The sequence below is a fragment of the Manacus candei genome, unplaced genomic scaffold (assembly GCF_025592945.1).
Source record: "Manacus candei isolate 608988 ecotype Guabito, Panama unplaced genomic scaffold, ASM2559294v1 h1tg000044l, whole genome shotgun sequence".
NCBI classification, from domain to species: Eukaryota; Metazoa; Chordata; class Aves; order Passeriformes; family Pipridae; genus Manacus; species Manacus candei.
In genome coordinates this window covers 1,765,651-1,787,123 of record NW_026138092.1, presented here as the reverse complement: position 1 = coordinate 1,787,123, position 21,473 = coordinate 1,765,651, and the positions used below count along the sequence as shown (strand labels likewise).

Sequence of the window (21,473 nt, the reverse complement as noted above, 5' to 3'; positions counted from 1 at the left end):
AAGTTTTCCCACCCTGTGGCTTTTGCCCTGATCCACCCCCATCCCACCCCCTGGGAATTGGGACTGGGGGGTTTTCGGGGCTCTCTCTTCATCAACCATCATCTTCTTCAGAGTACAAAGGGTGCAGGGTGACCCAGTTCCTGCCCATGTTCTGGGGTTTGGGTCAAGATAGGAGAATTCTCCAAAGAGAACAGGCCTATCCAAGAGTGAGACTAAACATATTCCAATGGAATCCAGGGGTGGAATTGATATGGGGAGCATGGAATGGGGCAATAGGGGTTGGGGAATGTGTATGTAGTTTCTGTAAGGGAATAAATGCTGCTGCTTCTAAATCTGCTTCTGCTATATAACTACTTATAAAACTTATAAAAATGAGAAAAATCAAAAAACTAAAAGGACCTTGAGGCATCACTAGGTTTTTGTCTAATATTAAATATTAATTATACTAATATATACTAATATTAAATAATATTAATATTAGTATATATATCATATTATTATATACTAATATTAATATTAAACCAACAGCAGAATCCTCAAGGACTTCACCGTTTCCCACACCCAGTGAGCTTTCTGCAGCCATCACAAGGGAGCTGTCTCTTGTTCTGCACTGTCAGTGCCACTATAGACATCACCTCAGGGTTTAGTTGCGTCTTTCTTCGCTCTTAATGTCTTATCCAAGGTTTTTTGAACTCAATGGAGTCAATGGCTTAAAGGGGATGTCATCCTGCGAGCCCCAGAGCTTGTCAAAACGCAGCCTTGAGGCCGGGAAGGAGAGAAAGTTGTTTGTTTGATGGGCTTTTGTTTTCGGTTTGTTAAAATAATCTGGGAGGAAGAAGAGAGATCAGCCGGTGCTTTAGCTTGAGTGGCTGATAGGATACATCCTGCTCAGGACCCCCATGCCCTGCTTAAATAAGATAAAAGTGCTTTGCAACGTCTGCAGCGAGGTCAGAGCAAGGTGAAGGAATCTGCTCCATGAAAATGGGCTGTGTAGTTTGCAGTAAATACATTTCTGGGCTTCTTAATTAAATAGGAACGACACCCTTGCATAGCAAAATTTAAAAGCAGGCTATTTATAAATAGGTGCTTACAGCAAACCTAATTTGGGGAAATACTACAATTTCCTCACTAATGATGTTTTGTCATTGTGTGCTTAAAAGCTCAGATCTTTATTTTGCTTTTAGTACAATGTTTTCAAGCTGAATTCATTCCAGCCTCGCATATTTCGAGCGAAGACGTTTTTTGAGGCATTTGAGTGCAAATGAAGTGCCTGCAAAATGACAGCAAATGAGAGCACTACTTCATCCTGCTTCAATAAATTTATAAATGAGCGAATCCACATTTTGCCCCCATCTACATCCACATGCCCACGCAAGCACACACAGTTGCCTGCAGTGCAGGAATATGTATGAGCAATTTCTATGGGAAGAATGGTTTCTTCTGGAAAATAAGAAATTCTTGAAAGGAAAGGCTCTGAACAAAAAACATTTCACGTCCAAAGAGAGAGAGAGAGAGAGAAAGGCCCTCTGTGCTGGCTGCTTATTCAGCACCAATCATTTGTGTAAGTCAGATTTCTGACTGGACTGTGGGTTTCCAGCAACAGATATTGAAACAATGCCACCCACTACCACAGAGCTGGAATATTCCATGGACCTCCTAAAGAAGCTCTTTCCTCGCAGAAAACTTTGAAAAATAATCTTTTCAGAAACAAACCCATTTGCACTGGATGCTTTTGTTTCTTCTTCATAACCAAAGGCATTTGCATGAGAACCAGGTCTTTGTTTTCAAAGGATCCAGCTCCCCAGTTTATTCCCTGCTTGAAGTCATAATTCCTGCTTTGTGACATCATCACTGATTACAGGGAAAATTACTATTCTTGAAGAAACAGAGGAATTAGCTGCAGTCCTGCTGACTCTAGGAACGGGGGGGAAAGAAGATATAACTTTGAGTAGGGATGTTTTTTCACGTGCTAACATTTCTGCATGGCTTTTTTGCTTTGACAACGATGTCTTCCAACACATTACATTCAGCCTCCTGCAAAAGCTTTTGTATGTGTAGATGGGAAGCGAGTAGAAAGTTGTGTATAAAGAAAACCAGGTGTTCACAACCATCTCCCAGTTGTTTATTACAATAAATAAATGTATAGACACAATTTGCTAGTTTTTCATCCAGGCAAAATGAGACAGAAAGAAACAGACAATGAGAACCCAGCTCAGATATTGAGCATAGTGATGAATTTTGCTGTAATTCTCAAAGTCACCCAGGTATTGATGACGGGTTCTCTAAACTAAAGTTAATCAACATTTTATGGCAATCAAGCTACCTGTCTAGCGTTTTGCTTTTAACTCTCTTCTTAATGTAAACTTTTGGAAGCTTACAAATATTTTTAGAATGGTTGCAGTATTTTGTAAACATGTGCTTGTTGTGAATTGTCCACCTAATGTCGTGACAATGGGTGACAAAAAGCGAAAATCCTTCCTTATTAAGCAATATTTTTTCATGTCAGGAAACACATAAACCCATCCAGCCCCTGACCTGGGACCACTGTAGCCACACAGTGCTCTGGGTGGGTTAATGAAGCCTTCTCAGGCTGCCTAGTTCAGATAAAATACCTTTTAAGAGCCAAGTTATTACCCCTAGATGGAACTGCATCACGATGTGTAAAAGTGTCAGCCTGGATAGAGGTAGGCAGAGACTGTCTCCATTGTACTTCATTTTCCTGGAGAGACGTGCCATCAATCTCCTCTCATGGGTTCTCTTTTTCCCCAGGCAGCTATTAGTTCTTCTTTATGCCTGTTTTAGTTTAAATTCATGTTTCTTTACTGATATTATGAATACTTTCAGAACACCATGAATGAGTGCTTTGTGCAGAGGGATGTACTTGTTTGGTAGAAATTGCTGCCTTGATGCATCCTGGAATTATAGTTGGGTTTTTTTTTCACAGCCATCTCGCAGCTGCTTTAACTAATCTGCTCCAGGACCAAGTAATCAAAATTCAAATAACTGTTGATAAACACTGATTTTTATTTTAAAAGGCTGCATGCAAAGATCAGCAATCAATGAAGGCACAATTCTGGCAATAAAGGGCATTTCAAAGAAAAAACAATGAACCACCAGAATTATTTGGAAAGTATTGTGTTTATAAAATTAAGTTGAAAAAAACCATTGTGAAATATCCTGAGATACAGGAACAGGATCATACTGTCCTTGCATGCAATAACTGGTGGTCCTCATCAGGAAAAAGTGAGGAGTAGGGAACTTGAAAGGGGAATCAACATTTCTGGCACAGGTGATAGGAACTCCCTGTATTTTACCTGCTCCATTGTTGCTTGCTAAAATCATTAGATATGGGTGTTTTTCTGGGGTGGTCTGTGGTACTTGTCAGTCTCACATCATTAATCAGTGACAAATTTTTCACAAATCCTTAATCCCGTGTTACTTCTAATAATTTTGTGAGGAGCTGCCAAAAATTACTTATTGTTCTGTTAATCATTACTAATAGGAACAGAGGATTGACTTGAATTTCTCCATGAAAACCATACTAATTAGAAATGTCTGAATACATACAAGTCCTCGGAGATTAATTTATTCATCAGAATCAGTTAATCACTTTTCCTTTACATAATTAGACAGCTCCTGGTGGCGAGAAAGACCCCTAAGTTTTCTTGGAAAGAAGTAGACTGTGAGCTGGCATTGGGAGAGTTCTCCTGGTTTCCTTTGTGTGCATAGAGTTTAGTGCAGGTGTGGTTTTGGTCCATCCTTCACGAAGGAAATCTTGACTCAGAAACACTTTTTAAAAATGTCTTTTCTAAAGCTGCATCAGACAAAGTTTTCCACAGTCTTGCCCTTCAGCTGCCCACTGGGACCAGGGTCAAAAGTTGCTGAAAAAACAGGTAGAGTTTTAGTATTGATGGGTCCAAACAGAAAACTGCTCCCTTTGTGTGGAGAGAGACATCCAGAGACAGTCCAAATATTTAACCCTCTTGAATATTTCACAGGCTGAGCTTTTCTTTGACCCACAGGAGATTTTCATATGCCCTTCAAAATGATATCACCTGAGTGGATCACTTTTAGGTCCCCTGGTAATCCATTTTAAGAACACTCTTGTGTCACAAGTATGGATTTACTAAAAGGGAGAGCTAACAAGAAAGCTGCCCCGTTAACATCCTCTTTTAGAGAGTGAATTCTCTACCTTTTGATCTGGAAGAATCCCAGGAATTAAATTACCCAGAGGACCCTGTGGGCTGGGGTGGCAAGTGCTGTGGGTTTTAATGTCCTTTATTGCACATTGACATATCTAATTATACTGACCCATTACAAGCCACTGAGAGAGTATAAACTCTTAAATGCTCTAGAAATGAGTGCTCTGTACTCTGTGCTGGCTACTGACTGGCCAGAAAGACTGTAGAGCAGAGAAACATTCCTCCTCTCTCTCTTGTGTATCTGTAGAGCAAAGCACACAATCTTCCCCAGTATTAATATTTTAAAAGATATCTACTGTAATATGTTTCAGTTCTGCCAACCACTCAAATAAACTGCAACACAGAGCCTTTGCAACTTAATGGTGACAGATGTGTACTGGAGATACTTGTTTAAATTTGGATTTTATCCCCAAAATGGTGTGCTATTTGCAGCAGCTGTGATACCATCTAGTGTCTTCTAAATAATTCTACAAAAATTATAACCTCAAAAGACTTAGTTTAGAATATAACATGTTGCCTATTAGGCAAGGTGGAGGCTGGAAAATTCTGTGGCCAGATAAAACCCCCTTCTGTACCATCTGATCTTTTATTGTCTTCACAGAGGGTCCAGGGAGAGATGGGGAAGGGAGTTGTCAGGGGGCATTTCACGCATTGCTTTGGGATTTTACAGAAGGCATCAGTTAATGATCCACTTTTTCTAAACATTTCTAAGATGGAATAAAAAAAGTGGTGCATACATACACGTATCAGGCCAAATAACTGACTTTTTAAAGTCATATGAGCAGAAAACGACAGAATTTTGTACTTAGTGACTGATGAAGAGTGAAAAGTGTTTAAGTCTGATGCTTGAAACACCTGGCAGGTTCCTGAATATTTGGGTGCTCTTCAAATTTCAGCGATCCTGTCAATTATAGCAGACATTTAAAAGTGAAAATATGCAAGAAGATCTCACGACAAAAACAAAAGAAAGAAAAAAGAGGGATTGTCTCCGTGTATTTTTTTCCCCGGCAATAAGAAAATAAAATGTTTTTATGCAATTTCTGTGTACAAATACAGCTTTTGTGGACTTATACTGTCTTTATCAAAGCTAAAGAGGCAGTAAAAGTCAGCTAGGCTCAGTTTTTCAGAGGTCTGCCTGTGTTTATTGCATGTTTATGGTATTTGAGTGCTACAGAGCTCTCAAAACCTATGTAGTGGAAAAACCAAAGGAAGAGTAAAGGATTTTCCGAATCATTAAAAAATATCCACGTTCAGAAAGTTTCCGTGGATATTTCAAAGCCATCTATCCTTACAAAATATTTGTTTTGTAAAGCCACAGGAAGCAATTCAGATCAAATAGTTGTCATTTTTTTTTTAAATCAGAGCAAGTGTGCAGTTATAGAAAATGGCTGCAGCAGCTTTGATGTTCACTGTGTTTTACTTAGAACATAAAGTCACATTACATCAACTTTCCTTTTGGACAATAAATGCAGTAAGGAAGTGCAGAAACAGAGATGCGAATATATATATGAGGCAGCAGTTATACTGATGGCCATGAAAATCATTAAAACAATCCAGAAAAGTAGGCTAAAATTGTCAGTCTGTAATGAAATCATTCAAACAAATTTTTTCTTTTCTTTGGTCATCTTTACATTTTTAGTAAATGCCCTAAGATTTTAGTAAAATCATTTAATTTTTGTAAAATCATTTAGCAAGGTAGGTGAATTACTTGGATTAACAGAAGACCAAATGAGAATGCTTGTCCTAGACCCAATCCCTTAAAAAAACCCCAAACAAAAACAACAAACCTGCCCCCAAAAACCCACAACCAAATAAAAACCTAAAGAGGGTTGGACTATTTCTCCTTTGTGCCTTTGTTTTAATTTCGTGCATTTCCTCGTTCTTACATGAGCCAATGCCCTGTGTGGTTCATCATTTGCTATTTGCATTTGTAAATATGAGAGTTTCTGATCATTCAGACAGGGTTAGGTGTGTTCCCAAGTCGTTGTACAGTCATTTAAGCCCAACAAAAGTCAGAGTATTTGGAGGTTTGTGATATTCAGAATGATCCAAAAATGAAAGTGTTGTGTGTTTATGGTAATAAAGGTCTTGTAACCTGACAGACTTTGGATTTCTTTGAGCCTTTTAAGTCAGTTCCTGCAATAGTTTTATGTGTGGGTTACCATGGACAGGGTTATCATCCTATTCCCAAGGAAAGAACAATTAGTTGTCTAAATAATCTAAAGAGCTCTTATTCCTAACCCTGTTGATCTTACTAGTGACTTGTTTTATATAAAAATATTTCAATAATTTCACTCTCTTATATTACCACCTGTAATGCTAAAAACAAAAAGCAACTATTTTCTATGCTTAGTTGGAGAAAGGCATCTAACTAAAACTGACATAAAAATTCATTTATTAGCCTGGCATTTATTGCCTATATCTTGTTAATACTTGCAATTTTCGTAATGATAGGCTTTCTAGTCCTTCATTATACTATTTTCCTAACACAATTAAAATTCTTGAGAAGGAGATCTTAAGAAAACTCCTTAAAAATGGCTCTCGAACTGAAAATATTTTCTAGCATACTTTATATCTAGTCTATCGACTTCCTCTTTGCAACCATGAAAAAAGCACCCTGAGCACTTAAGAATCTGTAGATTCTGTGTGTTGCTCTAAAACCATATTAAGAGTTCGTGGAGAAATAATCCTTTAGAGCCACCAGTGACTGGCACTTGTAGAATGGTTCTCATGACCCCCAGTGTGAGGAGGGACAGTTCTGACCTTCCTTTCACATCAACAATAGTGCTGTTGCCCAACCAGTGTGCAAATGGAGAAGAAAATTCTCATTCACTTGAAGCCCATTTTCTTTGCATCATTTCAGGAAATGCTTGAACTTTTCACCCTTGTTTGAAGTGGGATCTACTGTGGCTCTGCCACTGCTTGGAGAATCTGTTCCTTTTTCTGCACTCTGCTGTCAGAAGGATCAGCTTTCTGATTACCCACTAGATTTTTCTTCCAATCTCGTTCTAAAACTAACTTGCATAAACTGGAGGAAGGGAGAGCCACTGTAGCATGAAGAATAAGACACCAGAAATACAGCATTTTATTTGTCTCTGATATAAGAACACCCACAGAAGTGTTTAGGGGGAAAAAAAAATCTTCTGCTGGTTGAATCATCAGTGGGTTGGTGTTGGGGAGATCAAGACAAACCTCTAAATATCCAAAAATAAATACCCACAGAGATGCATTGAGAGGAGTTGATTTAAAAACAGGGGGTTCTGTATAGAAAAATAGCAATTATCCTATTATTTTCATAACCATACTACATTTTGATGATCCTTCCTTTGGGTGAAGGATGGAATTTATAGTTAAAATACCATAGGAGCACAGAATATCCAGTGAACTATGTGTTGCTTCCATGGGACAACTATGTTCCAGAGTTTGCTCTGCCTGATTTAGAACAAGGACTAAAGCCTGCCAAAAAAAAAAAAAAAAGCACTTTGAGTCTCTCCAACAGCACTTGTTTTACTCACAAGAAGTAGTTATACTCTGAGACAGAGACTAAAGCCTGCTAGTTAATCAGGTGGGCAGCCAGCTTTGAACCATGGATTCACCTGACACTTCCCATCCTTTCATTGTGCATCATTTTCTCAAGCACTATGTCTCAAAGTTTTCTGCTGATTTCAAGGTACTTTTTGAATATTTTACATTGGATTTGTATCTCTGGAAAACCCTTGGAATTTGGAGTGAATCAGAGTTTCTAATCTTTAGCCAGCTGCTCACGTGCATGGTTGCTGGCTCCATGAATGCTGTCTGCATGGGCACACGAGCTAAAATGGGTGTCAAAAACCCCCAAATTATTAAAAGAGGAATTATTGCTTGAAGGGCAGGATATGATCTGTGGTGGACAGGCAGCCTGTTAACCTTGGAATTTCTTCCCTTCCTGTTTTCAATCCCCTCAGGCAAATAATTTCCTACCTGTGTTTCCTCTTTTTCCTCCTCACCTACGTGTTAACTATGTGTTTCTCAGGGTAAGGACTCCATCTTATTATTTTTATGAATACAGACTGGAATAATAAGAGCCACTCCTGGTTAGAACCTTCCAGTGCTAACATAATGCAAATAATAATCACTGCAAACCACTAGAAACTGGCATATCAGTGCTTCCAAATACTATAGCTGCTTACACCTAGTTCCCATTATAATATTTTTAAATGCACTAATTCAGAAAATGCTACTGCTGTATTAAGTAATTCAATGCCTTTTTAAAGAATATGACTTCTGAAATAGCAGAAATGTACACAAGCAATAAAAATAGAGTGTATTTACTGTATAATACTGTTACAATTTTTATTATATTTGTCTCTATGCACTTTTGAATATTTGATGCATCTGTGTGGGTATATATTGCTATACATACACACTTATGAAGTCAGATAGCTAGCCTGATGTCTGCATTTAGTGATAACATCCATCAACATGAGTTAAAAGAAATAAAAGACTAAAAGAAATAAAAGGCTAGCATAAAGCAACAAATATGTTGTTCTTTGTCTCCTTTCTGCTCCTACAGCAGAATATGCAGTACAGGTAAATTTTAAAGGAAAAAAAAAAGATTTGTATTTCAAGAAAAGGAAACTCTGATGAATTAAACCAGATTTGACTCATGGTTTTATACCCTAACCTATGTGTTACCACGTAGCAAACCCACTAGCATAAAATAGTCTGATATAATCTATAGAGCTAAATATTGTCCTCACTCTTTTCACCTTTATTTTGTCTGTGAAAAAGGAGATATTTTTTTAGCTTTGAAAAAAGAGACCTACCATTTGTGGTGATTGCTTTGCACCAGGAAATTTCTGGGCAGCACTATAAATCAGATAACACAGCTGTTTCTCAAGGCAACACCAAAGTTGAAGTGACAATATTAAAATCAGTCATGTACATGCTTTATAAACATCCCACTTTGATAATTCAGTATAATATTAGCAATTTTAAATCTCTCAAGCTGAAAATGCCAATGAAGTTCAGAAACTGGTAATCCACATATGGTGGTTTTATTGAGTAATTTTTCTCAGTGGACCAATCCATCTGCAACCCAAAATTCACTTCAGATTTCACTTGACTGAAGTCTAAGTGTCCTTGGGAAATCTCAGCATTAAAACATCTTAAGATAACCAGCTGTTTTTGAGATAAATACTCTTGGAGTAAGGTTTCTGGCTCTTGTTTAAAATATTAGACTTTGTATTGCTTGAGTGATAAGATATTTATATTTTTATGCATATATATATATATATAAAATGCCCATTGGCCTTAATGAAAAATGACCACTAAGTCTTTTAATATGAATTAAAGCAGTTAAGTGAAAATAATGTTTAAGTTAAATTATCATGTGATGAATCACTGGTGAAAAATAGAGAGATCTGATGCATTTTGTGCCCAGCATTTTGTGGAAGATTATGGTTAGGTTGAAAACTCTTTTTTTTCAGGTTCCCTTGAGCTCATCCTGGTATCAGTGGAAGTTAACACGAGTCTTAAATGTCTGCAACTAATAGTTTACTGTATCCTCATTCAGAAACAACCCTTCCAGTCCCGAGCCTGTCCCTGGTGAACATCAATGTTAACTGCCAGAGGCAGGAAGGAGGCTCTTGGCATTAAAAAACACGTGGTACTAAGGTTCTACAAAATCTAAGTGCTCAGTGAAATACCAACTAAGAAACTGCAACACACAAAAGAGAATTTATAAGATTATGTACTCAAAAATGGAAATAAAAACTACTAGGAAACAGTCTTCCTAGATAAATGCTATTCATCACTGTTCCACAGAGTTGTACTTGTTTTTCTTTTATCTCTCTGGTCCAATTCATTTTGCAGTCTCTCTACAGGCTGACCAATTCAAACAAGAGGAATGACTGCTAATCTCAACTATATTTTAGTGAGGTTTTTTAAGAGCTAACAAGAGGGGAGACCAGATATGCAACAGTCAGGGTTTAACCCCGGGTGGCAGCTCAGCACCACACAGCTGTCAATAACCCCACCCCAGCAGGATGGGAGGGAGAATTGGAAGGGTAACAGTGAGAAGACTGAGATAAAAACAGTTTAGCAATTGGAATGAAATAATAACAATGACAGTAATAATTGTAAATAAAAGGAAAATAACAAGGAGAGACAACTAAACCCCAAGAAATGAAGTCAGGCTGGATGGAGCTCTGAGCAACTTGGTCACGTGAAAGGTGTCCCTGCCCACAGCAGGGGCATTGGAATTAGATTATCTTTAAGGTCTCTTCCAATCCAACCCATTCTATGATTCTGTGATTCTATGGAAGCAATTGCTCACCATCAATCAACCAGTGCTGAGTCATTCCCAAACAGCACAGCTCCCCTGCTCTTCCTCCCCTTCTTGATACACTGAGCATGATGCCATTTGGCCTGGAGTATCCCTGTGCTCACTTGGGGTCAGCTGTCCCAGGTCTGGAGTATCCCTGTGCTCATTTGGGGTCAGCTATCCCAGGTCTAGAATATCCCTGTGCTCACTCAGGGTCAGCTATCCCAGGTCTAGAATATCCCTGTGCTCACTCAGGGTCAGCTGTCCCAGGGCTGGAGAGACAGGAGTGATGATTTATCCCTTTGTTCAGCAGCTCCTTCAGTCACCAGCTCTCAGTTACATCCATCTCTGTGGGCTGCTAGCTTTGGTTTTTTCCTCACCTGATGTATCTCTCTTCCCCAACATGTGTCTGTCTAGAATGGGTTTTATTTTATTCTAGTTCATGGTTAGGAACCTATATTTTTTAAATTATTTTTTTATTCTTGGTGGGGCTTTTTTGGTTTTTTAATGAAGTTCACATGTCAAACCAGTGTTGATAGAACACTGAATTTGGAATTTCTGGATAATAGCATCCTGTTCTGATTTTTATGAATCCAGAAATACATGCAGATAATCAATAACAAAGATAATACTTTACATTTTTTCTTCTTCTCTCCTGTTTTTAATGTTCACTGCAGAAGTACAGATTAATACAAGTGTGTTTTCTTCTTTTCTTCTTGAGAATAATAATTCTACATTGTCACATTCCCTTCCTGCATGTTATCCTAGGTCTAGCCTTTGTGCTTTTATGCTGCATCTTATGTTTGTCTTAGTCTGCTAAAGCCTGGGGATCCTATTACTAGTTCAAATTTCAATTAACATTCTTAAACAGAACTAAAAATAGTAGCTGTCATGTTAAATTCTTTTCCACCAGGAACCAGAAGTCCTCCACTGCCTCTAAACCATAGTTCATGGGACAATAATCACACACTTTAGTTCTCACTGAAAGAACAGACACAGTGCTTTGCTCTTCCCTCCATTCCCTAATTGGCACTGGTGTTTATTTGCAGGGGTTTTACTTTAGATTGTGTGACTGATATGATAATAATATACTTCTACAGATCTGAAAGTTTATAAACCTACCTCGGATCTCAAAGCCCTTAACCCAAGGTAGTTATGAGTTTGTGCCTCTGTGAAATTCTAACAGAAATTAAGCTCCCAGGACAGATTTCTATTTAGGTATAATTATCTTTCATTTCCATAAGAGAAAAATGAACCTAAGATCATGACAGCAGGGTTCTTATTGTCCATTCAGGCTCAGTGACAAATCTTTTATGTGTAGTTAAAACAAGTGCATTTTAGCATTTTGTCACACTGATGATCTTGTCTCACAGCAGAAAATAGGCTCAGCAGTCTTTGCCTTCATTGTACAAGGAGAATGAAAAGCTGCAGTTGAAAAAGAAAATCTACTGTACTATTTGTTCACTGAATAATCTACAAGTCCCAGTATCTGGTAATTTATTTATGCCAAGAGTTTATTTCTTTTTGAGGCTGTAGAAATTAACCCCGACACCGTACAGGAAGCACAACAAAATATCTTTTTTTTTCTTTTTGGTTCAAAGTCAAAATGGAAGCAGTGTATTTATCTGAAACATTTTACTTGGCAATAAACAAAGCAATATTTGATAGCTTTTGGGAGATTTGGATGATTCATTTATATCCATCCTCTCTTGACCTCTATGAGAACTTAATGGATTATTTGAATGGCTTGAAGATTATTTTACTTGGTACTTTTCCTTTCCATATATATATTCTGTGGAAAAAAAACAAACCCTAAACTATAGTTATTTTTGTAATGTTTCTTTGGAGAGTTGGGAATGTAGAATGATGATACTCTGTCTAATATTATTAACACTCCCTGAAAGGTGGTAACAGGTCAGAGTTTTATTGCAATTACATGTTTGAGTTGGCCTAGAAAGCTCTGAATCCAGACTCATGACTTCAAAGTGATTTAAACAACTACAGCATTACGAATTTGAAAAGACCTCTAGCTTTAAAGAACAATTCTATGTATTATTTTAAGACTAGTAAGGAAAGAAATCTTAAACTATGAACTTATAATCACTGGCAGCCCTGCAAAGGGAAATGCTGTGTGTGCCAGCTTGTGTGGGACCAGTGTCTCAGAGCAAAGAGACAGTCACCCAAGCTCTGCTCATGGAGACTGAGGAAAACTGTAAATTTGAAGGGCAAAAATCAGCAGAGGACTCAGAATAGAAATTTGGAGGTTGTCCCTAAATTTTTCTGTGCTTGCCTTAACTCAGTCAGAACATTTTGTATCTTAAAAGCCCACTCAAAAGTACATCTCTCAAACAATAAAACCCTTTGCTTTATATATTCACACACTCACTTTGCAGGAGTTAATTCACTGCCACTCCATAGCTCCCCATTAAATAATACAGTACCTGCAGACATTAGGGATGACTTTTCAACTGCAGCTATTTAGTCAGTAAATCTGAGACATCAAAGTCCCCAGAATTCAGCTGAAAGGCTCCCATTGACTCCACCAGCTTTTGGATTATGCCCTGGAGCAGTTACATGTGCCCACACACACACCCCCTCACAGGTTGATGCAGGTATTGTTTATGGGCTTCTGTATAAATTATAAGGCCTTTTATGCCCTCTAACTCTACTGCTGGACAGGTGAAATGATCAAGGTTTCCTGGGTTTTTTTTGAAGTTCAGAAAAATCCTGCAGCCTCTTCAAATGGCTTTCTTCAGGGGACAGCCATGCACTCCATCAGGCCAGGAAATGCAGAGGTTTAGAACAGCCTAATGCCTATATCTGGCAGTAATCAAAGAAGAGTATTGAAAAAGGAGGGGGGGAAAAATAAGGGGTGGGGGAGAGAAGGGGGGAGCGAGGCAGAAGCGGAGGAAAAAGGAGAGGGGGAACTAAATGTGCCTACTGTGGCTCAAAGCACAATAATTTAATTGTCACTACGCAATCAATAAAAATGTAACAGTGTGAAGGGAGCACAACAAACAGATTTGCTCTGTCTTAAATGGTATGAACTGAACAAATGCTCCCCAAACTGAGCAAGATTGACTAGTAAATTAGAAGAAAAATTGGTGTTATTTTACATTTTCTGCTTACCTACAGAAAAGACACTCATTTGCAAGGAGAAAACCGGAAAATTGCTTCTTTTTCTCTAGCAGCAGCCATTCTTTCAGGTCATCCCAAAGAGAGGCAATGGGCATGTTCTAAAGTAATAGCAGGACTCAGTGAGCAGCCTGGCTCAGGGAATCAAATCAAATCCACACTGACATGAGTGGATTTCGTAGGATCAGGCCTTACAATTTAATGTTCACTTAGAAATGGGGACAAACATGAGAAATGTAAAGCAGAGTAGACCACAGCACTGCACAGATGGAGTTTTACATCCTCACGTAAACTTAACGGGGAATCACGAGACAAATGAGTTCCACCCTTGCAGCCACTGAAAACTCAGCCAGACTTTGTAACTGGGTGAGGCAGAAAACCTGTAATGTGGTGGTTTCTACATGAATTTTAAATGAAAATAATCAAAAGGTATAGAAAAATGCCATGAAACAACAGTACATACCCATTACTATTCCAGCCTCTTTATGGGGTTGTATATTTGCAGTATTGTTTTAACAGTTGAACGTGGTAGATGAAGACAATAAATGAAAGAACATCTAAAGTCCAAACATTTTGGGGTATTAGCTCTGTATTCTTTCTGTTGTCAGGAAGTTATTGCTGAAAGAAATAGAGCCAAAAAGTTACAGACTATCCTACCTTTTTCCTTTTAAAAACTGAATAAACAAGGCCATATTTGTGTTCCGTTTGGCTTCACCAAGAATTTATTAGCAAGTAGATATAATCTAGGCAGAAGAGACTTAATCCTGGAGAAGTTTATTTATTAACACAGAATAAGCAAACATCTTAACCTGTTTGTGTTTATCTTCACTTTTGTTTGGTCAAGCTCCAAATTCAGAAAGAAATTCTAATTCTTTCAATCTGGGGACATCTTTGCTGCCACCAGAGTGCTTAACTCTTTTCTGCTGGACTTGTTAGGTCAGCAGCCTCAAAGGAACATCTTTTTTTTTTTCTAGAATTCATTCTGTGGCAAGAATCTGCACAACTATCCTTCGAACCTTACATCCCAGAACACCAGCAGTGCATCTGAGCTCCACTACTTCGAATAAAAAAGCAGGAGCCACGTGTGGGGGAAGGACCGAAAATTCAGGCCACACTTCTTCAGAAACAAAACAAAATGAAACAAAGCAACCAAGCACAAAAAATAATGTGATTGATACACTGACTCATGCAATTGTTTTTAAAACAATTGAGGGAAGGTGATAGAATTTTGTTTCCTTGGAAAATATTGGGACGCCTTATATCTCACACGGCAGCTTAAAATGCTGTGGGGAAATTAGTTTTCTCTGGAAATGCCTTCATATATGAGAACAAAATTTACTGAATATTTCTTGTTAAGATGCAGTCACTAATTGTGTTGTTCACAGAAAAAAACTGTAAGGGAGATGCATTGTGCTGAAAGGCAAGACATTCAAGTATGACTTGAAAACTACTGGGAGAGATACAGGATGATTGAAGGATTTTTCAACCTGTTCTGGCACTGCTACTCATCATTTAGCTTAGCATTTTGAAAATGCTTTCATGTGATTACTATTTTTTTTTTAATAAAGTTTGCATGGAGTGGCCTGCATTTTGTATTCTTATGGTTCAAAGTCCTGCTTCTAAAATAAAACTAGAAGTCATTACTGGAGTCAACGGGAATTCAAAAGTACAAAATAGTGGATTGAGGAATAATTGGATAATAATATGCTCTCAGCCAGGTTTTCTCATTCTGGAGGTGAATTCTTTGCATGAGGGAGAATCTGTGCTGAGAATTTGTGAATTCTCTTTTCCCTCCAGGAGCAGTAAAATGAGCTCAGACCAAAACTACAGCCACTGTTAAGAAATTCTGAAACAGTGTCAGCTGTTACAGATGGTTGGAAGACATCTGAGTGTAAATTTGTTTACAGGATATAGCTCACAAAATTTAAAGCCTCATGTAGAGATTTCACATCATATCTGTAAATAAACAAAGTCTAGGACATATTTATTTTTTTTTAGGAAAATATGTATGTAGATTTTAGGGGTAAATAAAAATTCTTTTTCCACATTTCCAGAAACGGTTTGCATAAATCTCCACAGGTGGAAAATCTTAAAAACTCCCCAATGATGCTAAGTTTTTCGCTTGCATGACAAATATCTGCAGTGAATCTGAAATGAAGTAAATAATAAATTATGCACTGTACCTGTATGTATGTCTAAATGTAGCACATAAGGAAAATAGCTATATTATATATAGCTATATATATTATTTTGATGGAAAATTATACGTATCTTGATTTCTTTGTGTGGTAGTATTCTGAATTTATGGTGTTAAAAGAGGCAGTAGGTAGGGAAATAGGGACAGCAGTCAAGGTCCTGAGGACTGTGAACTAGACACTCAAAATTCCCAAGATGTCTGTCGCCAGCCCAACTAACAGGACTTTTTTCCCAAGGTCAGTAACTAAGATCAAAAATGTCCAGTGGTGTTAGAAGTCGTTATTTGCGGGAGAGGTGCTCAAAAGATGCCAAAAGTCCATAGGATAAGTATGTTTGTTCTGTCTGTCAGGGGTTATTCTCAGGATTTGATTAACCTTCAATTTGCATGGAAAGTGTGCAAGTAGGAATTAAAATATTGTCTTCTTTTGCCTGTGAGAACTATTTCATGTCAAATGTACAAGAATGATGTTAGAAGAAATTTCTAAGACCTACTAGAAAAGCATATCCAAGCATGATCTTGTGTCCCTGCAGGAACATTCATGCTGATCCTGGGATGTGTCTCCTGGACACTGAAGAATAGGTCAGGGCCATGTAAAGACCCTAAAAAGGGTTTCTTTAGAGATGTTCAGAATTCTTTCATATCTAATCTAAATTCTACAACCTAATAAAAATATAGAGATGAGCTGATTGGCTTTGTTTGAGTATATGACTGACCACATCTCCCTTGGGCTTTACTCAAAGAATGTAAGAAATCATCTTGAAACTTGGATGACAGAGACCCCCATTGAGGCTGGTGGAAGTGCACCAGGCTGGTGTTTCCATCTATTTATTAAACAGATGGAAATATATGAACGAGTGCAGGCAATTCCTGACCAGAAAATGCCTTGCTAGGGACTTTTGCCGTGGAGTCTAAAGCACATCATGGGTGACTCATGAGGGGGTGACACTCCAGAACAATGAACCAGACAGAAGTTCAGGAGAAGCAGAGAGCATAACAGCCCCAGGTCTTCAAGTTACTCTATCTGCTTGGCTTCTTGGTTCCCTGATCCACCCAAGAGAAAGAAGATGTTTCCTTTATGCCCTCATGAGCTTGGCTGCACATCCCTCTGCCTTTCAGAGAGCAGGCACATTTCTGCCTTTCTGAGAGTGGAGAAATGTGAGGAAAAGCTTTCTGCAGATCTTTGATGGAAGCCCAATAATTTATGTTATCTAGTGTTACTGTAATAAAATTGGAGTGCCTCATACTCCCCTGGGAAGGACCTTAACTCACCTCTGCACTTTCTGAGCTACTGCTCCTCCAGGCCAACCCTGCTTCCCCGGTGCAGCCGCTCTTCCCAGTGGCTGTCCCAGGCTTTGGGAGGGAGAGGCTTGGAATAATATAAATCCCTGACAGCTGCTGGGATCTGTGTCAGACAGCACTGTGAGTGATGGGGGAATCCTGAGGAGCTTTCACTCTTCAGGACCCAGACAGGAGTCCTCCAGGCCAGACTCATGGCTGAAGTCTCTGACAGCAGCAGTGGAACTGGGTGATAAAGCTGCTCCCATTATCCTCTGAAGTAGCTACAGTTTGCATTATTTTAGCCTCCTGCATCAAGAAAATCCCTGGGGAAGGTGAGGGAGATCATGCAGCTGCAGCTCAGGTTTTTGGGTTTGGCAATTCCCAGTCCCTGAGCGAGTCCCTGCAGAGCTGTGGCTGCGAGGACAGATTAGAAGAGGCAAGAGGTGACCTCAGAGGAGGTGTTGGGTCTGTCTAACTCTACCCACCCAGCTTTCACAAAGCACGTTGGCAAGCAGTGTTCCTGAGTATCTGGAACCAGACTGAACAAAACTGTGGAAAATGTATTAGGGGGAGCAATTATGTGCTACCAGAGGATTGGATTAGATGACCTAATGGGAATTTTCCATTTGTGATTTCTTTGATTCTTTGATTTACATTCTCGAATGCTTTGGTTTCTGAGGGAGAACAGTGAAAAGGGGTTGACATGATCAAATGGTTAGTAACACTGCCTTTTATAACTTTTAGCAGAATATTTTTCAGTAATTGTTTGCCAGATATGTAAAAAAATGCCACAGAACTATGTATATTATGTTGTGAAATATTAATGCTGGCTGGGAGTGTGAGGCTGATGTTGGAACTAAGTAAAAACCTGTGTATTTGACTGTGCCAGAGAAAGCCAAGTTGACAGGTTTTATTTTAATTTAATAAAATCTGAAGCTAGTACTGTGGAAATCTGGCCAAGGCTGCCTGGCAGCCTGCCTTAAAGGGAGTCATTGATAGTCTCCTTCCTTTTTACTTTATTAAGTTCACCATTTTCCCCCATTTAACATAAAAAAAGTAATTTCCCAAATAGCAGGATTCCTCAGTTGTTTTATCCTGCTCATCTAACATCCACGTTTTATAAAGCATTTCATCGAAATTAGGGTGCCTAAAACTCGCAGCATGATCAATCTGCATTTTACTGAGAGATTTCTTTTCTAAATTCAATATGATGCTGAAAGTCAGGAGTACCATTTCCATACAAGCCACTGTGGAGAGGTGAGTGGGGAGGAGTAAATACTCTTGAGACCTTGAGGGGACACTTATAAAAATGTGGGGTTTAAGATTTGTTTTTCTTTTCCTTCTGTAATATTTTAGGGACAAGAGACTATCTATCAACCTGAAGGGTGGATTAAGAACCATTTTTTGCAAACCAGTCTTCTAATCAGCTATTCAACAAATTGTGTTTCATATCCATTTTTAGCTGTTAAATCAGCAGTACAAATCAGCAGGAATGTTAATCCAGAATAATCAAGACCAGACTAAATATGTTTAAGTGCTCTGACCCTCTTCATTTTATTTCACCTAACAAAAGACTTATGGCACCTTCCCACCCCATGATGCTGATTCTACTCATAATCTTGTCCCAGAGAATTACAGTTTCCTATAACTCTCAGCTCTATTAGAGATTTGTTTTCTATAATTAGGCAGTTTCTAATCTATTTCGTGCCCAAAACATTCACCCCAATATCTGCTATATTAAGTTTCCCATCCTAGAATCCATGTTTTCCTTCTGAGATTCCAGATACAAACATTGTTTCCCTTAAGGAAACTCATGTGAATGTGTCCATGTCCTCCTCTCTTTCCAAATACTTTATCCTAGGAAGTCTTGTGAACCATAGAGATGGTAAAATACTTGGGCAAGACTTATTCTTAAACCTGTCTCACAGGCCTTTACATCATCCCATCACCCTTTTTTTTGGCAAACCCACTCATGCAGGGCAGTGTCCAAATGCCTTATATTTATCTAACCCCTGAGAAAGCAATTAATTGTGGTCCTCATTCAAGTGGGCTCTGTTGGTTGGAAAGTGTGTTCCACGAAAGCCTAAAAAAGAATCTGCAATGACATTTTCAAAGTCTGTGGACAATTCCTAGCAAGAGATGAGGAGGAAGGAAGCTTGCACTCCAACAGCCTGGAATATTGCTGCAGTCACTTGTTTGGCAGCTGAAGTAAATTGAGTGACTGGAAAGGCTGAATCAATTTATTCCTTCTCTGAATTCACTGAGACAGCCTGTGGGCAGGGTCCTCAGTCCCACGAGGTTTGATGTGTTTATTCAAATTAATGGATTCACCAATGGCCAGCAATTTTACTATTCATTGCAATTGTTCTCTGTAATAAAAAATAATGTGCTTCCTCAGATCTTTCACTTTGTGTCAGTTAGCCAGAACGTGGGAATTTGATAACCATTTGAAACATTGATTCCAATCTGGATAAAGATCCTTACAACCAAAACTGAGCCATTGTGTGGCATTACCTCTCTGACATCAGGATACCTGTCGTGATGAACCTTTTAATGCTTCATAACCAAAATTATGGGATGTTACAACTAAAACTGAATAAAGAACAGCCTTCTTGTAATTAAATTGCAGCCACCAGTGTGAATACCATCTATCTGACACACAGCACACAGAGTGAATGGGAGCATGTAAACGTGTTTTTAATGTTTACAGCAAACCAATTAAGTCTTCAGGTTCCCCATTAGCAGCAATATCAATCTGTTCAAGCCATCAGCAACATCCTCTGCTGTTCTGCATTCTGGCTGCACACAAGAGAGGACTCTCTATCTGGTTTTGCCCATATCAGCCAGCAGCAAATGATCCCAAAGATAACTTCATTCCTTCATGTCTAAATTTTAATTATTGTGCTTTCCAGTAATTTTAAGAGAATAGACCCTTAGTCAGAATAAATTGTCATAACTTTGCTGGTGTCAGTAACAACTCCTGGTATCTGAGAACTTGGCCCAAGGCCACAACTTTTAAATTGCAAGTTTAGACAAATGCAACCAGAGTTTAAGAACAGATAAGAAAATACCAAACTAAATAAAGTGAAAACAACATGTTCCACATGTGTTAGGGTTTGAACATTATACAGCTCATTAGTAGCAGCAAAGTGATACAGATCCTCCATCACTATGGTCAAAATGCAGCCCATATAAAAAGCAAAATATTTTCTGCTATAGCCATGGGAGCATTTACAATAATTGCCTCCTTCTGTTCTTCCCCTACAATCATATTTAAATAAGTGCTACCACAAGTAGCCCCAGGAAAGAGGCCAAATTAATATAAATTGCTTGGAAAGGATAAGAGATATCAGGATGACACTGAAAAGCAAACAGATACAAATATTGATAAAGTTTGGGTACTTGATCTGACCAAGACTTTCCAGGCTGAAAGGGTCACTTTGGTCACCTGGATTTGGGAGAAGTCAAGGTAAGCTGAGAATCTGGCATTTTGTACACCCTGACTGAGAAAGACAATCCATAGTGTAACATTTTGACTATCATACATTTATTGTGGGGAACTATTGGTTTTCCATCTGAAGTCATCGATGTCTAACACTTCCACCTTGAAATAAAATTAAATTTATTGAATTCTCTTATTTTGAAAAGTTTTAAATAACTGGGCTATAAGATGTTGAAATCAGATCTTCATCCATTTCAGTCAATACTGAGATATGTTAAAAGCAACCAGTTTTACACAAGGAAAAGCAAGAACCTTGATGGAATTTTTTCACCCCAAGGGGGAAAAAAATCTTGGACACAGATTTTAGTTTGCATCGTATAACTGAATGCAAATATATATTGTAGATATCTGCTTCAAATAATCCTGTTAACGTAGATAAAGGAAATGAGCAACCTGATTATTTTTTCTTTCCTTTAAAACTTTGATGATATTTCAAATTGATCCTTAATAAGAATGGATTTTTGGCAATGATAATCTCCAAATTATCTGTGATCAATTTATTTCAAGATGTGAAAATACAAAACTTGGACCTTAGTAATTACACTACTGGAATGATTTTCTTTAAAAAAACTTTGTAGGTTTGGTTGCAATAAAATAATTAGTATATTATTTTCAGAGAAGCTGCAGATTGTAGAGTTCAGGAAATGGATCTGATTTTTTTTTCCTGCCATGTAAAACTGTCTGGTTTATCCATTGCTAAATTAAAAATTTAGTCTTGCATGAGCATATTGTGCTGGTAGATACTTAGGGGATGACAGCTGAAGAGGAAGACCCTCTAAAAATGTAATTCTTATGGCTGATGCAAGGAACTTTTGTTTACACAAAGAATACCTGAATGTAAACCGAGCTAAATAC

The 21,473-nt window shown here is 38.2% G+C and overlaps 2 long non-coding RNA genes across 2 annotated transcripts in view; both read left to right on the top strand.

The window, feature by feature from the left end:
* The window catches only part of LOC127474798 (uncharacterized), a 652,309-nt gene that overhangs the window by 546,180 nt on the left and 84,656 nt on the right, over window positions 1-21,473 (top strand). The window lies entirely within an intron of this gene.
* LOC127474800 (uncharacterized) lies at window positions 1,883-3,737 on the top strand. The gene is made up of 3 exons (XR_007905985.1): window positions 1,883-1,948; window positions 3,036-3,130; window positions 3,630-3,737. It is a non-coding gene; the product is annotated as an uncharacterized LOC127474800 (long non-coding RNA).